The sequence below is a fragment of the Corvus brachyrhynchos genome, unplaced genomic scaffold (assembly GCF_000691975.1).
Source record: "Corvus brachyrhynchos isolate BGI_N302 unplaced genomic scaffold, ASM69197v1 scaffold121, whole genome shotgun sequence".
Lineage (NCBI taxonomy): Eukaryota > Metazoa > Chordata > Aves > Passeriformes > Corvidae > Corvus > Corvus brachyrhynchos.
The window spans coordinates 1,770,501-1,787,919 of NW_008236445.1; positions in this window are offsets into that span (position 1 = coordinate 1,770,501).

Here is a 17,419-nt window from a genome sequence, read left to right on the forward strand (position 1 = left end):
ATATTCAATACTGGTTCAATTAATTTTGCTACACTCCATGTTTTCTCTCATTGGAGTACAAATAAAAAGGCAGAGGAAATCAGAGTTTGATATGAGACTATCAAGGTTTAAATCGCTCATGTTTGAAATGGTTTGTAGGTTTGAAAATCTCCATTACTATTTTTAACCTACTGTATGACTGAATTTTGGTCAGAAAAGATGAAGAGTTGGTCAGAATTTGGAAATGGGATATTAATCAGAATGATTTTCTAAAAACAAATTTTGTGTTATAGCTATTACTTCTCCCTTTTTTATATCTCAAGGTTAATTAAGCAAGTAAGTGTGTTATCATTGTTACTTTAAAAGATGAAGTTTACTGGCTATGTCTTGTTTTCTTTTTTTTCTTTCAATTGCAGCAAGAATATGCATATGCACTATGTATGCCAGTTTTTAGAACCCAGTTTTGAAGACATGCTTTCCCTCAGAAAAAGAGAATTTGGTACTGAACCTGCAATCATTAACATGTACTGCCATTTTAGATGCTTTATAGCACATGCTGCATCCACGTCAGGTTGGTAGGTATGACACAAAACTTTTGGAAGTCTGCTTCATTTTGAAATGCCTGCTGTAGGACTGCTTGGATTCATGCTTTTACTTTCACACTTTAAAAATGCAGTACTCTCATGGTTTCAGAACTTTTCAACTAAGAACAAAATAAACAGCATGGAAAATTATCAGGTTTATTTTATGAGCAAAGAAAGGAGAATCCCATGGGACTCAAAGGAGATGCTAGGGTAGGGCGAGTTAGCTGAGAGCATCCTCCTTGTTGACAGGCATGGTGACAGTTTTCACAACCTAAAACAAACCATTTTATTCCCATGTGTTTTCTGGGAGAGCATTTGCTGGCCCAAGAGAGGAAAGCCAGGCAGTACCAGAGCCATACTCAGCACAGTGCTGTCACATGCAGGGTCAAGTTCATAGAAGTGCCATACAGCCATTTCTCTGCTCAGCAGCTGGAAGAGCCCATGTTTTGTGGCTGATCATAATTTCCTTCCTTGCGTTCACAGCTGTACGTGAATGCCATCATGATTGATAGCATTTACAGCTGTGCAGATAAAAAAGTCAAATACTTGGATTATTATTTATTATAATTGTAATTCATAATAATTTATATGATATTTACAATTCAGAACTCTTGCTTTAGATTTCTGTTTCTTATTTCATTATATAAGTCTATCAATCACAGTAATTATATGCCATTATTTCAGTTCTGAAAGAAAGTCTTGGGACTGTAATTTTAACAATTTCTGTGACAGATAAACATGAGTTTATTGACAGCATGAGTAGCAACCTGGGAGAATGATTGAGGCCTTCATAGTAAAAACTGTAAAATAATTTCCCCAATTCCTGTGTCTTTTACTAACATGTTAATGTCAAAAAGTATTTAAATATTTTTGTATGGATGATTATTTATAATATTTTATATGGCTACTGTCTGTGCTTCTGTGCTCATTTTTGGTTGAAACAGCACACAAGAGCCTCATGTAGATACAGGCCATGATTCATTGGTTTACTCTGTTAAGAAAATAATAAACGCTAAGTAATTTGTATTCCTTAAAAACATATATATATATATATATGCTATAATTAACAAAACATAAGCTAAAAAGCTCCATGTGGTACTCCACAGAAATTACCTATGTTTTAAAATAACTTTGAATGAAAATACAGAGACCATCTTATTTAACTTCACTCATTTGTAAACAGTCTTTAGGCACTGTGTTACAACCTCCGCATTAAATCAGTCTTTAAAATATTCATAGAGCTAAATTAAGTATTTGAAATAATTTCCATTTTGAGTCTCAATATGAATATTGAAATCCCAAGGCAACTCAGAACTTGCATATTTAAAATATATTTCAAATTTACTGATAACTTCTTAAAAGTGCAGTAATCTGTTGAGTTAGAGCTTGGAACTGAAAACATAAGCAAAGTGTTTAATAGTATGACCTACATGTTAGGAGAGAAATTATGGATAGATGGTTAGTTGGTTTATAGATTAATCCTATGGATGTTCGTGTCTCCCACTTACAATCACAAAGTTCTCTGTCTTACTGTCTGCATTGAATTGATAAAAAAAGAAAAATCGTTATTATATTTTACATAAGTTTTAAATTCAAATTGCTAGCTGAAAATGAGGAGGAATCTTTACATGGGTTTCATCAAGGCCCGCTGAAAATGGGAAAGACAGGTTAAGCTACATGGACCAGTTATGGTACAAAATACAAGTGCACAAATGACCACTTTTGTAAGAACGTCTGCTTCAACTATGCAGTTCAACATGATCTCACAACCCAAACAGATCTTTAGGTCTATGCAGAACATTTCAGCTGAGCTTTTAAACTAGGTTTGTCAGGCTCGACATGAAAATATTTTAAATTGGGCACTCAAATGTCTTAAGTTTTTGCTGTGGAACAGAATGCAGAGCACTGACAGGAAGGCATCTGCAAGTTTTGAAGAAGATGCTGAAAATAAATTGGAAATTATTTAGGTTACCTTGCCCACACGCTATAATAATTCAAGGTGATTTTGTTACATAAACATCATGTCAGAAACTTCCCAGAAAAAAAAATATCATGCAATTGTTTCATTATTAATGGTGGAAAACTTTGTAACAAACCCACAGGGCAAATTCTGACAAACTAGTTGAAATAAAGATGGAAATTCACTTCCCCAAGTGATGGGCAGATGAGTTTTTAGACTACAATACCTTTCAGGAAGATGGATAAGAACAAGATGTGACAATTATCTATTCATTAAACTTCCAGAAGTTAAATATCCCAGAATGTATTCAACAAAGATACGCCTTTTTTTTTTCCCCTCACTTTTTACCCAAAGACCTCAGTCTTTGCATTCTTATAGTTTTTGATTAATTAGATTTAAGCAGTGGTCTTTGAAACATCTTACAAATGCTTTGTAATAAATCTTGAGCATGAAAAATAATCTTACTTTTTCATTATATCAGAATTTTCATTTTGTTACCCTCACGCTGGTTCACTCAGCTCCATCAAGGATGCTTAGCAGGGTGGCCTCTAGTTGGAAGCTTGAATAAAGCACAGATATCACATCTGCTTATTTATTTATGTTCCAAACTTGAATGGACTGGCAATGAAGTAATTGCTGACATATGAGCTCTGTACACAGGGATGTGGGCATTCTCTCTCAGCTAATGTGGTCCACATTATGTGGTCTCAGGTTGCAGGGAGTAACAGTGCTTGCAAATTACACCTCCCACTCTGCCTGGAACAAGGAATTTTGCAGCAACAGTGCCTTTCCAGAGAAAACTAGTGATGCTGTAATTTTTATTCATTTGTCTCCAGGATGCTTTCAAAAACTCTCCAAGGGAATCATTAACAGATTGCAGAAATCAGCTGTCACTTTAAAAGATCCTCCTTCCTCTTTTTCTCCTCTGTAGGACTAATGATTTCCATTCAAGAAGATCAGCTTTTTAGCTGCACTTCATGCAAAACTCTCACTAAACATAAATGAACATAAATAAGATTCATTAATATAAGCTACTATTTTTATATTTTCATTTGGGTTTGTTTTATTTGATATGGGGAGGCCACAGGCAGCAAGTCTTATTTCAATAACATGATTCAGCTTCTCTCCTGAAACTTGGCATCAGATTTTCAGAGATTTGAAACGTAAAATAGAAATACGTATCATTTTATATATGTAACTTCTGCATTTTTTTCATTATTAATGTGGTTCCTAGAGAAAGGTACAAGGTACCCTGCTGCTAAGTCATTAATGAAGTCCTGCTATCTAATTAATCAGAGGAAGCAGCTATGGGAATGGTGATGCTGTAAAGATGTACTCTGAAACATGCTCTCTTCCTAAACTTCAGCGTTGTCACTAAACTCCTAATACAAGGATTCCTAACTCAAGTCCTTAACCAGCAAGGTAATTCTGGCCCAGCATCAGGGATTATGATGGGATACAGGTCTGCTCACTCTTCTAGATGGGTGTTGTGAGTCTTATCCTAAGAGGGGAGGTACAGGTTTGAACTGCCTAAGGGACCCCACAAGTCTCCCAGCTGAGCTCTTTGACATTTTCTCGCCCCAGTTGGGTACTTAAGAACTGCCTCCCACACCTTGTGCTTCTAACTGCTCATGCAATGATTGTTCCAAGAGAATTATTGAAGTTGTTACTTAAATACTGAGGTTCCCAGCCTAGCAGGAATATGCCCTGTACATAGAATAACAAAACAGACATAAGTTGTAGAGTGATACTTAGTAACTGTATTTTCTGGTCCATTCAACTACAAGATGTAATAGGAAATAATTTATCTTAACGTTGTTCGATTCTAGTTTTCTTTAAAATCTCCTTGTAGCTAGGAGCTCCGTAAATAAAAGGTGAAAGGGAATTATTTAGTAATACTAGCACAACAAATTTTTTAGATTTAGGGATGACTCCCTTATCTAATCAGAAAATGGTAGCAAAGAGCTCAAATCCAGATGGATAGACACGTTTTACAATTTGAGACTTTAACAGGTAAATGGTAACTCATTCAAAAAATTACATAGAAAAGTAAATATTTAACCAAAGTTCTTGCTTTGCTCGGGTTCCTGAAGATAGGCCTATTTAGTCTGCTCACTCTCATTGTTTACTGAAGAACAGTCTCTTTGCAAGTTCCATATTAAACTGCAATCTTATTTACATTTTACCACATTTCTTGCAAATTAGCTCTCACAGTGGATGCTTGGCTCTGTCAAATAATTTTCAAGCACTTAGAAGGCACTCATCAACAGATGTTTTGCTCAGTCAAGCTTTCATCTCATGGTTCACTGTTCATGATGCTTTTCATGAAGGATTTCTTGTTAGAATGGATATCTGTATGTATGACATGTCCTCTCGTCACAAGTGCAGTAAAGCATGTGTGAGCAAACTAATTTGTGGGCAGCAACTACTTGTTACTTCTGAGACTTTAATTAGGAAACAAAAATGACATCTTATGATTTGAGTTGCCAACATCATAGACAATCATGAATTGCAAGTCAGAAAATTTGGCAGTAGCTTGGCTAACCTTGACTGATACACTTATGAAAGTTTTGACACTTATAAATAAACAACAGAAAAAAAGTAATTTCATCTGAAATTTAATTGCTTAAGACAGTAAATATAAATATAAATATAAATATAGATAAATATAAATATAAATATAAATATAAATCAATATATCCAAGAATATATTAATAAAATAAAACTATTAGAAAGAAAAAAACCCTTTTTTTATGCAACAAAAATGTTTAACTGAACACACAAACCTTTATTTATAGCAGACAGAAATATCAACTCATTTCACAGGGTGATACTTGGATCATCAGATGTTAATTTGATATCAACATGGCACCTTTCTCCTAATGAACTTTACAAAGTACATATCACACCAGGAATGTGTGTATCATTTCATGCCAAGAGCACCCTAATCTCCTGTGTCCCATCTCATAAAATGTGGAAATTATTCTCTAGGTACGGCATGAGAGAATTCAAATTAATTCAAGCTGGATAGAGGCAGAATTATTGCAAGTATCAACATATTTTATACATACAGTCTTACAGTCTTTTACCTGCTGTAGTCTCCACAGGATCTTAAAAAATTCCACCTGCTTTGATCAGATTACAGCAGCCAATCACGTCTCCTTTGCACTACATTCCAGTTAAAGCAGCTCAATCTCTTATCAACAGGATGTTGTATTTAAACTGATTAAAATTCTAAGAAAATATCAGTAATTTTAAGGAAAGAAAATAAAGCAACTTCTGGAATACATTAATCATTATTGTTTGGTACTACTGAATGAGTCCATGAAAAGTTACCTTGTGCATTAACTAAAGGTAAAATTCCTCTTTCGAAGCCACAGATGGGACAATCACAGGCAGGCTTATAATGATAGAAGGTGGCAACATGCCACTATTCTTTTGTTATCATTGGCAAGAACACAATCATGTGCCCTTTAATCTTTGTTATTCAGCCTACTGCTCATAGGGATAACACAATCAACCACTTCTTTCAATCTAAGGAATAGGGACAGAATTGGCTGCATTGAGAGAGGTGCCAGAACCAGACTAAACTTGTGAAATCCAACTACTAGATAAAAATTTAGAGAGATAAAAGATGTCTTCATTTTGCTGCTAATTTACAAGTTATCCATAGTGTGGCACAAATTAATTTCCTAGGTAATAATTTTAACTTATTCATGGGGGTTTTTTTCATCCATCACCAAATACAGTGCACACATACTGCATTATTAGTAGTAATAATATTACTGCAAATAGCAGTGCACTTGAAAAGTTTCATGTATTCAACCTTACAGATTTTTGTTTTGTAGTTTTCCTAGTGCTCAGTTCCATTTAAGCCTGTTGTCTAACTCTAAACAGCTAGAAACCCTTCACTGGTAAATTCTATGAAATGTTTTAAGATTCCCTGTCCTTTTTTTTATCTCATCTGAGATTTTTTAAAAATAGTAACACCTGAGAAATTGATAACTGCCAATGGAAACTCCTGTTGACTTTTAAAAGGCAGTTAGAAATAGTTTCAGGCAGTGGACAGGCCTGGCTGATTCTGTGCTTCTACTACCTCCTTTTAAAGGACGATTATACTACGTAGGGGAAAGGGGAATAGGGTTAGATTCAGGGGAAGGGCTTCAGTGCAGTAGGTCACCCTTAAGTAGAACAGAGCTCAGACCTCCATGCAGAGTGCAGGAAGAGCTGCCTGAATTTAGAGCAGTGAACAGCTACCCTAAAAAAAGCTGCATATTTTAAACCCTGCTCTTTTGTGCATGAAATCCCATGCGTCTATATGGGATTCACAGTCCAGATCTTTCTACTAACAATGTGTGTCTCTACTCTGTGTATTAACCTTTCAGATGGAGCCTTTAAGATGTAGAAGGCCCATGTTTTTTCCCTTGTGTGACTGAGATCAGAGATGCTTTGGAATGACACTGCCTAGCAATTAAGTACCTTGATCAACTGGAATTACTCAGGGTGCCAGGGGTGTGATGGGTGCTGTGCAGCTGATGGGAATAAGCAGCTTTCATAGAAGTGAAAAGACAGTCATATAAAGACACACAAAAAAGATGTTTTCCATACTGCAGATTAGACAGCTATGGCCACTAGGGACCTAGAAAATCTGACTCTTCTTACAGAGTAAGCAGCTAACTAGATAGGAAACTTGTCTTTTTCATAAGAACTTAACAACCAGTGCTGTTTCCTTTAGATAGGTCCTTGATTAAAAAACTGCACGGGTCCCTCCACATCCGCTCAGTTGAAAACCCCAGCCCCTGGATTACTGAGTTGTCATCTTCTACACCTTTCACATTTTTGGCTGCAATATATCCTGGTTTCAAGAAGAATGGAGGCCCCACTCCCCAGACAAACGAAGACATTCTGACAGGGGTGAAGGTGTCCTCATGAAAGGACATATGTGCATATGAATCACCTCAGGCTAGAGAAGATACAAGCTCAGGTTTCCCATTTCTTTTGTATGTGTTGCTGTGATGAGCCTACAGTGAAAAAAAAGGCACTGCTGTGCCCATTGTGTTTTTTGAGAATGAAAACTCTGAGCTTTGTGCATGTCCCAGTACAATTTGCATAGATTAAGTCTGACTAAAATGCTTGAATGTTTAGGTTTCTCTAAGAGTTTAGTGATCTCACAGTCTAGTATCTCAATTAGGGAGCTTAAAGACAGAGACATCATGTAAGTTCTGGGTAGCATGATTTTTAAAGAGCTCTTGTATCATCAAATTTCACTCAGTTCTTGTTAGGAGCTGGGAAAGTCTTGGGACAATACATGGTCTCAATTGTCCATGGCACTGACTATTACTTACAAGTATTATTTCTACACACATAATAGTTATGCTTATATTTAGAATATATATAGAATATTTTCCTTGTAAAGAAACAAAACTTATTTTCTCTTCAGATCTTTCACAAAATGCAGTGGCAGAGAGTTGATACAGAACAAAAAAAAACCAAACAAACAAAAGAAAATTGACCATCATTTTCTTTATGTCATATTCTAAAAATCAGAAAAGTCAGTGATCTGTCAAATGTTAAGCTTGAAACTTTACTAATGAAAGTAGTCTGTAGATAATTTGTCAGGTTTTGCATTTTATTTTACTAGTTTCTACTTCACAGGCAAGTGTCAACACCAAAAAAATATTAGTAACTCTACTTAGATGTTAGGTGCAAAAAGAATATCAGAATTGAAACACTACCATGTTCTGCATAAGATCCTAATTATGATGTCATTATTTAAGGAAAGATCTTGTTTATTTAAAAATCTGCCATTGGAATTTAGCTAAAACATGTTTACAAAGAAAATCAGTAGAACAAAACAGGCTTCACAGGTGCCATTCAATCCTAGTTACAAATGCATGTACTTCATACAATCACAATTTAGTATTGTTCCATTTGGATTAACTGTGAATATGAAATGAAGAAATAGTTAATTATTTGGATATGCCAGTCTTGATAGTTCTTGATAATAGATCTTTAAAAGCCTCAATAAAAGCTAAAACAAAGTATAGTCCTTATCTAGGCTATACCTTGTCTGAACACCCTCACACTGTCTACTATACCTCCCAATACTAAGACAGTGAAAACATCTCTAAAGATGGTTCAGTACCATTTCCCAGAGCCTTGTAGGAAGATTTATAATCAAGACAAATTATGTAAATACAGTCTCTGTTAGTTTCTAACTAAGAAAATGCTGATACCTTATACTTACCTTAAAACAATTTAAATAATTTGTGTGCAGTTCACCTTCATGTTTCCATTGTTGTATACAGAGCTAATCATGCTCATACTAAATATTTTACACTCTCCAGGTTCTTGAGTGACTCATGGTGGAATAATCTAATTTTTCGAGGAAGAAATCTCACTAGAACATCAACACAAGGAGTAAAAATGCTTATGGTAGCAGGGGCCTGACATTTAAATACATGACAGCTTTCATAAGATCAGACTTCTAATTCCAGAAATAGGTAAAAATCTAGTTTAAGTCTCTTGGTCTGAGATCATAGGCAGTCTGTCTTCTTCAGTGAAGCTTATCTATGCTGCAAACCCACTTTCATTCCTCTAATGACAGCTGGGTAACTTCACAGTTCCCTCATACCCTCTCACTAGTCTTACATATTTATGTGTTGTGGACCTAACACTGAAGCATTCAACACTTTGCTAAACTGCTTTTATTACTACTCTGTCTAGTCTAATTTAAGAATGACCATGACAGTGCAATATATCTCAAACCCTAAGCATTTTTCCAAATAATCTTCTTAAATGTAATTAATTTGCTTAGTTTTGCTGAGTAATTCTCTCTATAGATTTTGATCAGTTCAGATATTTTGAGAAACCCAAGCCCTCAATTTTAAACACTGCATATGCCAAATATATGAAAATGTAAATACATGTATGTCTAGAAACTGGGGAGAGGAGAGGAAGGAAAGGGAGGGGAGGGGAGGGGAGGGGAGTCTCCAATCATGAATATTATCCATTTAACATTATTGCCTTAAAAATGAATTAACATATAAAATATTATTTTAAATTACATTTGGTTTCTAATCAGCAAACCAGTTGCTTCATAGAAAAATTAAGGGTATGACAGCCTTCTCTATGTTGTATTTCTGCACTTGATTTTTCTCTATCAATGTGTAAAATCTTTCATACTTCATTATATAATTCAAATATAGCAATTTCAGTTTGACTGACTCCTGTCAGTCAATATCACTTTGAGCCATCCTTAGCACTCACAGACAGATTTATACTGCTGACAAATGTAGAAAACACTCTCTCTGTCCTTGAGAGAAGACAGTAGGAGTGGCAATAAGTAGTGTCCAGCCTCAGACAGGCTTTTGTACAGCCCTTCTTGATCCATCCCTACAGTTTGACAGTAAGACATTGAAACCATTCTCCTGAGCTTTATTTTTGCACCTAGTTGTGCAGCCTTACAGTAGGATTATCTTGATCCCTGGCTCCTGCATGAAACCGTCATGTGAAATGGTGCCTGAAGCTTGTCAGTGGTCAAAATAAATCACATCTGCTCCTCTTTTACCCATCAGCCCGTTACCTTGTCAAAAAGACAAAGAATGTGGTTTGATGTGATCTGTAATGGACAAATTGATGAGGGCTCTTTCTTTACGCCTTGCTTTCAATAATATTATTTATTATGGTGCTTTTACAGGAACTTAAGTTGTTTAATTGTATATAGTATCCTGGTTTACTTTTTCCCCCCTAGTTTTCAAGGATTAGTGCTATTTTTGCCTTCTTACCATCTTTTGGAACTTCATCCATTCTGCATGAGTTCTCAGATATAAATGCTAACGGCTTTGAGATGGTCTCATTCAGTTTGCTGAATCTCCTGCTGGGAAATTTACTTGGCTGAACAGATTTGAAAATGACTCATGAGTCTCTTTCCTCTTTTTTTACTTATAGTACAGTGGTTCTTACCTCTATTTCCATATGTCTTAATTGTGTTAAACAATTTTACTGAAGAATGAAAATAAAAAGATATTAAACAGTCAGAGTTCTCAGGATATTCCACTACTGGATATCCTATCCCTTTGTGTAGAAATCTTGCTTTACTCTTCTAAATACCAGTATGCTTACGGACTATTTTCTGATAACTCCTGATAACTGCATGTCATTTTATACTTTTTTGATTTTGTCTCTACAATTTCATGTTGTTCTTTTATAGTCACCCTTAATAAATTCTGAGAAATCCCTTCTGGTGTGTGAGGTTGCTGCAGAGTTCACATCCCAGTTAAATTCATGGCATAGCATACTTTCTAGCCTTTTCTTGCACTTAGTTCTATATTTGTGACCCATATATGGCTTTTAAGAATCCATCAGACATTGTGGTCTTTATTCCTTTAACTTCACTTTCCCTAGCTTCTTACCTATCACTTTTCTGAATTCATGGAAGTCTGCTTTCCTGAAAACAATTCATATTAGTCTCTTTCTCCATCTTAAGAGAAAAGAACTTCAAAATTCATTATTTCATATTAACCCTTACCCATTTACTTTCATTTTCTAAGTAAAGTATTCCCAGTTGGCCACAGTCAAGTTCAAAGAAGTCTTACTGTCCATCACCTTACCTTAACCCGTCTGTTCTATCTCTTTGCAAGCTGATGACTGAAGAGCTCAAAGTTCTCCAATGACAAAGAAAAAAGACCTTCCTGTTTTCAATTGGTAGCTCCCCTTTAAAAAGCACAATGTCCAACACTTACTTATATTCTACTGGAGACCCTGAACACAACAGTAAATTACCCATAGTCATTGGCCCCTGAGTGTGTTGGGTCGGGTGAGGATAGAGCTTATTTTCTTCGCAGTAATATGGGCCTGTGGTTTGGATTTCTGATGGCAACAGTGTTGATGACACAGGGATGTTTTAGTTACTGCTGAGCAGGGCTTACACAGGGTCAGGGTCTTTTCTGTTCCTCACCCACACCACCAGCGAGGAAGATGAAGGTACACAAGGGCTTGGGAGGGGACACATCTGGGACAGCTGACCCCAGCTGACCAAAGGGGTATCCCACAACATGTGGCATCATGTTCAGTATATAAGGCTAGGTGAAGAAGGAGGAAGAGGGGCATGTTCTGTAAATATTTCCATATCACAGAATATTCTGAGTTGGAAGGACCCACAAGAATCATCATGTCCAACTCTTCAGCGAAAGGCCCATACAGGGATTGAACCCCCAACGTTGGTGTTATTAGCACCGTGCTCTGAACAGCTGAGCTCATCTCAGGGTCACATGTTCAGATTGATGGCATTTGGCTTCCCAAGTCACCGGTGCGTGTGATGGAGCCCAGCTTCCCTGGAGATGGCTGAACTCCTGCCTGCCCATGGGAAGTGGTGAATGAATTCCTTGGTTTGCTTTCCTTGCATGTGCATCTTTTGCTTTCTCCATTAAAATGTCTTTATCCCAACCCACAAGTTTTCTCACTTTTGCTCTTCCAAGTCTCTTCAACATGTGACCGGGGGAAAGTGAGTGAGTGATCATGTGGAACTTGGCTGCCAGCTGGGGTTACACCATGACACCAATCAAGTTCAACATGTTCTATGAGCATTTTGAGGCTCGAATACCTTTACATGTTTTTTACATTAAAAGCAATATCTTCTTTCTTTTCCATTCAAAATCAAAATTTACTTTCCCATATAAATATTTTAAATCTCTGAACTAATTTTCTGTAATAAAAGTTAAATCTTTATTTCACTTGTGTACTAAGACATCAAGACCATCATTTGCATTACTCATCTAAATCTTATCTGCTGTATTAGATTATACACCTAACATGTTTAAAATACAGTTTTATCCTTTCTATCACCGTTACGGCATAGTACCTTTCCTCTCCTCAGTTTTGGCCTTTAAGGCTGACCTGTAAACTTATACTGCCACCATTTGCTAACTTAGTCTAAAATTCTTCTCTTTCAAAGTTTTGAGAATGTTCCTTCATCATTGGTATGACCTCAGTGAAAACTCCAGTGGAAGAAATGAACCACACCCCTGTTCAGTTGTCCCCTAAGAACATCACCCATGGGCAATGAAAACAAAATCATCCTGCCTACAAGTCTGCAGTTACATATTTTTATTCAATTTATCTATACCTATGTGGACTATTATCAATAGCTATGGGCACTAAAGGGAATTCCAGCTCAGCTCTCATTTTTGCTCCAGGAGCTATGTAGCCCCTTCCCTGCCTAAGATCACTTCTGGCAGCATCCTTAGAGCCTATGGCTTGGGCTTATACAGGTATCAATGCCAGGACTTTGGGTAAATGAATTAATCTGCCTTCCCACCACTATTACTCTGTGGTTCCGGCACATTCTCTGCTCCCTTCTCCCCTGAAAAAGCACTATTTTCTACTTAATTTGAAAGATGCTACCCACCTGACTGCTCCATCCCCCTCTCAATCACATTTATTCTCTTCATTTTATCTGATGCACATAAATGTACTCCACGTCCCAAGTGGGATCTCACTTCCCTGTTCTGTTATGATTGTAACAACTCTTAGTAGATGATTTATTCAAGAACTTTTACCTCAAGATTATACCTCTTTTTCCCCACTGATCAAAGCTATTCCTTGATTTTTTGTAACTTTTTTCCTCAGAATTATTGGAGTAACATACACTCATTCATATTTTTAGCTGATGTTCATCAGTCTGATTTCTTTAAATTCTCTGTTTTTAGAGTATTACCTTGTTATCATTTGTAAACTCCCAAAAAGCTCTCAGGATGACCACATAAACACTTGGCCCAAAGACTTACATGGTTAGACTTCTGCATTATGTATGTCCAAAGGGATATGGCATATGTATATATGGCATTTTCCTTTCCAAATGCATTTCTGACAGGCTATATCCATTCATGTAATGCTAAAAGAAATGAATTTAAAAAGCCCCACACAAAATAATTATCATTTCTCAATTATAAGACTGGAAACATGCTTTTATAAAGTCTATTTGGCCAACTCCTTTCATTAGCTTACTCTGTTAGCAATTCAAACTCAACAAATGCTTTTTTCCCTACTGTATTTTTAGAATAGATTGCTTTTCTCTTGGGCACAATCATCCATGATATTTTCACAAATACAAGTCACTCTCAAGAATTATCTTTCACTAATTTCGCAATTATTTTACTTGAGTTTACAGCTCTTACTCTGCCATCTGGGTACATGTTCCCAAAGCTGTTGAGGTCAATATAGGTATCAGTCTCCAATAGCAGGTCAGTAGCCTTATTGCAATATTTTCCTTGTCTCTCTGCTGCTGCAATATACTGTCATCTGCAGCTTTGTTGGGGAAGAGAGCAAAGAGATAAAACAGAAATGGTTCTAGCAAAGGTACAAAAAGAAAACTAGATAGAAAATTAAGAATGAATGTGAGAAAGATAAAAATATTCAGGAGACAGATTTCTTTTCTCACATGCCTCAGCTCATATTGACTATATCCACAATAAGACACCTACACAATCACAGCTTCTAAATTCTATACAGATTAAAAATATTGACACCAAAAAGCAGTCATATAGTTCTTGATAACTTGTTAAGAAATGTTAAAGAAAGGAAAATTAAGAAAAGTATTAGGAAGGGATAGAAATAAAGGAAGGGAATAATTTCAAAGCTAGTAACTTCTATATATTTACCTTTATATAGTTCCCTGGGAAATGACAGTAAACTTCCCCCTGCCTCAAGTCTCTTTCAAAGATCATGCAAACTCAAAACTTGCCTATATAGTTTTTTGTGTTAAGGAAAAAGCCCCCCAGGTGGTAACTAATTGAGCATATCTCAATTTTTAAAGATTATTAAGAAGAACATTTGAAACTGAAGAGTAGCAAGGACAGTGAATATCATTAAAAACTCCTCAGTAGCAAATACATCTTGTCCTATTAATTTCATTGTTATTATATGTGTAAATAAAATGAGCAATTATATATGTAAATAAAATGAGGCCAAATGAAACCTCTTAGACTTCAAAATATTCTCCTGAGGGAGCCAGCTGTAAGCTCCTTCACTTAACAAACTAAAATGCTGCAACATAAAATAATTTTTAAAGTTCTAACAGGCAGCAAACTATACTAGATAATTCACCATGAAAGGGCTTTTCCATATCTGTTTTCTATGAATCCAGGATCTATAAAACCATCAATTTTCAGGGACTGTCACCCCCATTTCCTCACCAGTAATTTCTATTATCACTGGGAAAACAAAGTGACCAGTAAAGACACCAGTGACAAGTTGCTCATTATCTGTATTTAAAATGCAGATCTTTTATTCTAATACTGCTATGGCATATAACATTTCCAAAAAACCCCACTGATTTACATAGAATTTTATCCAGGTAAAAATATGTTGCAATGTTTTTTTCATGGAAATAAAAACAAAATTGAAAGTTGATACACTTTTATTCCTTTATGTTCTCATCCTAGTCTAGTACCAGAGTACAGACCTGATGCAATTCTATCATACAATTAGATGATGCAAGATCAAATGTCTTCTGTTGCATTGCTAAAACAAAATCAGGATTATGTTAACTATCAGTAGTTCAGTTTGTCCCATTCCCATGAATGGACTTCTTAGATTCATGTACAGTAAATGAGAATTAGAAAGTTAAAAAAAAAAAATAAAAATCAGTAAAAAATTGAAAACATTGAATCTAAGATTTTTCAGGCACTTGAGTTGCTTGTCATTTTATCTAGTCTAATTTATGGGTGTTTCTTTAGAGTTTTGCTTATGTTTTCTGCAACAAATTTATTTTTGTATTATCCATGAAGAGAACACTAACATGTCGACTTCTCACAAATTGCAAGGGAACAAAATTATTTTAAAATTAATCAAACCTTTGAAATTGCAGAACACAGATATCTGAGTTTTACTTATGATAGTATTATGAACTAGTTCCACTCAAAACATGGGTAAATAAGTTAAAGTAAGTAGAAACACCTATTATATTCCAGTATTTGTTAACTTGTATTTTTTAACATGTGCATAAAATTTGTTGAGGCTTACTTGGAATGTGAGAAAGTATGAAGAATAGGATGAAACTGATAAAAACAATGGCAATAGAAATGAAAAACTAATTTCCACATTAAAGTTTTAAAATATATGCTAGAAATAAAGCATCCTTTTAGGTGGTATTCCAATCAGAACTAACACCTTATAGAATACCAGTTATCAAAAACACACAATTAAAAGTGAAGTACTAAAGAGGGGAAAATTTTTTTTTTACATAATATAAAAGTTATGAAAGGTTTCTCATCATTCTCACACATGCAAACTCTTTCAAGCAGATCAAAGTTTTGCCTAGCTTGACAGACTTCCAAATTAATTTCATAGCTCTGAAATACATAAAATATTCAAGTATCTAAGTATCTCCTTAGGCATTTGTGCTGATTTTGGCTGGGGTAGAGTTAACTTTCTTCACAGTTTCTGGTGTGGGGCTGTGTTTTGGATTTGTGCTGAACACAGGGCTGATAATGCAGAGCTGTTTTTGTTGTTGCTGAGCAGGGCTTACACAGAGCCAAGGCCTTCTCTGCTTTTCTACGGCCACACTGGTGAGGAAGTTGGGGGTGCATGGGAGGAGACACAGCTGGGACAGGTGACCCCAACTGACCAAAGGGGTATTTCCAGACCAAATGGCATCATGGCCAGTATATAAACACAGGGGAGAAAACAAGAGGAAAAAGGGGGATGTTTAAAATGATGGTGTCTTCTCAAGTCACTGTTATCTGTGATGGGGCTCTGCTCTCCTGGAGATGGCTGAACACCTGCCCATGGGAAGCAGTGAATTAATTCCTTGCTTTGCTTTGCTTGCATTCATGGCTTTTGCTTTCCCTCTTAAACTGTCTTTATCCCAACCCATGAGCCTTCTCACTTTTGCCCTTCCCATTCTCTCTCCAGTCCTGCTGGTGGGAGAGTGAGCAAGTGGCTGCATGGGACTTGGTTCCAGGCTTGGGTTAAGCCATGACAGGAAAATGAAACACTTTTCCCTGCTAGTGCTACCTGACCACACTCATTCATTGCTATTCTCAGAGAGAAGTTTTATTCTGTACTTTCTCAGTGCCCTAGCTTGCCTATGGTATTGTTTATATTTTCAATTTTAGGAACAGATTTTGCACATATCAAGATCATTGGAAGTTTGGACTTGAAATGAGTAACAGTGAAGTCAGGACTTTACATGGAAAACTAGGTAACAGGCTTGCATTAAAATAATACAAATAAAACTAAAATGTACTCCCTAAAACTCATTTGGAGTTGAGTGGTTGACAGGAAGACATATATGGTCAAAAATAGACTCTGAATGGGAAAATAAGATGTGTCAGAAAGAGTGATGGAGAGAAAAAAAATCAAAATGCAAGGAAAGAAAGGAAAAAAAGAAAGTAAATAGAACTGCTGGAAGGAGAAGAAGAGATATAATCCATTCTATTAAATGACTTGACAAGAAAATTAACAAGCTGTTTTATTTCTAACCAATACATTTTTAATTTTTGTATCATTAGGTTTAATGAAAATGTAGGAATCCTAAGCCAGCAGCCTTAATCTGTTCTGACTGATGAAGGAATTTTGAGAAATAATTTTTTTTTTCTTGTCAGTGTTTTTTATGAAATCTGAAATACCAATGTTGTTTGTACAAGATGTTCTGAATTGGTCATGTTCAGAACCCAAAATTTAGTATCACTGACCTTTAAGCATATTTCATAATGAAGGTGAAGTATCTTATCATATGGAACTACAGTTTCCCATATTTTCTTTTGTTTTGCAATGCATATTATTTCTTTGTGATGTATGAAGAGCTTACAGAGAACTTATTAGTACTTTTATTTAGGAAAGTATATCGATCTTAGTGTTGCCAAGGCAGCCAAGCTAGCTGTAATCAATATAA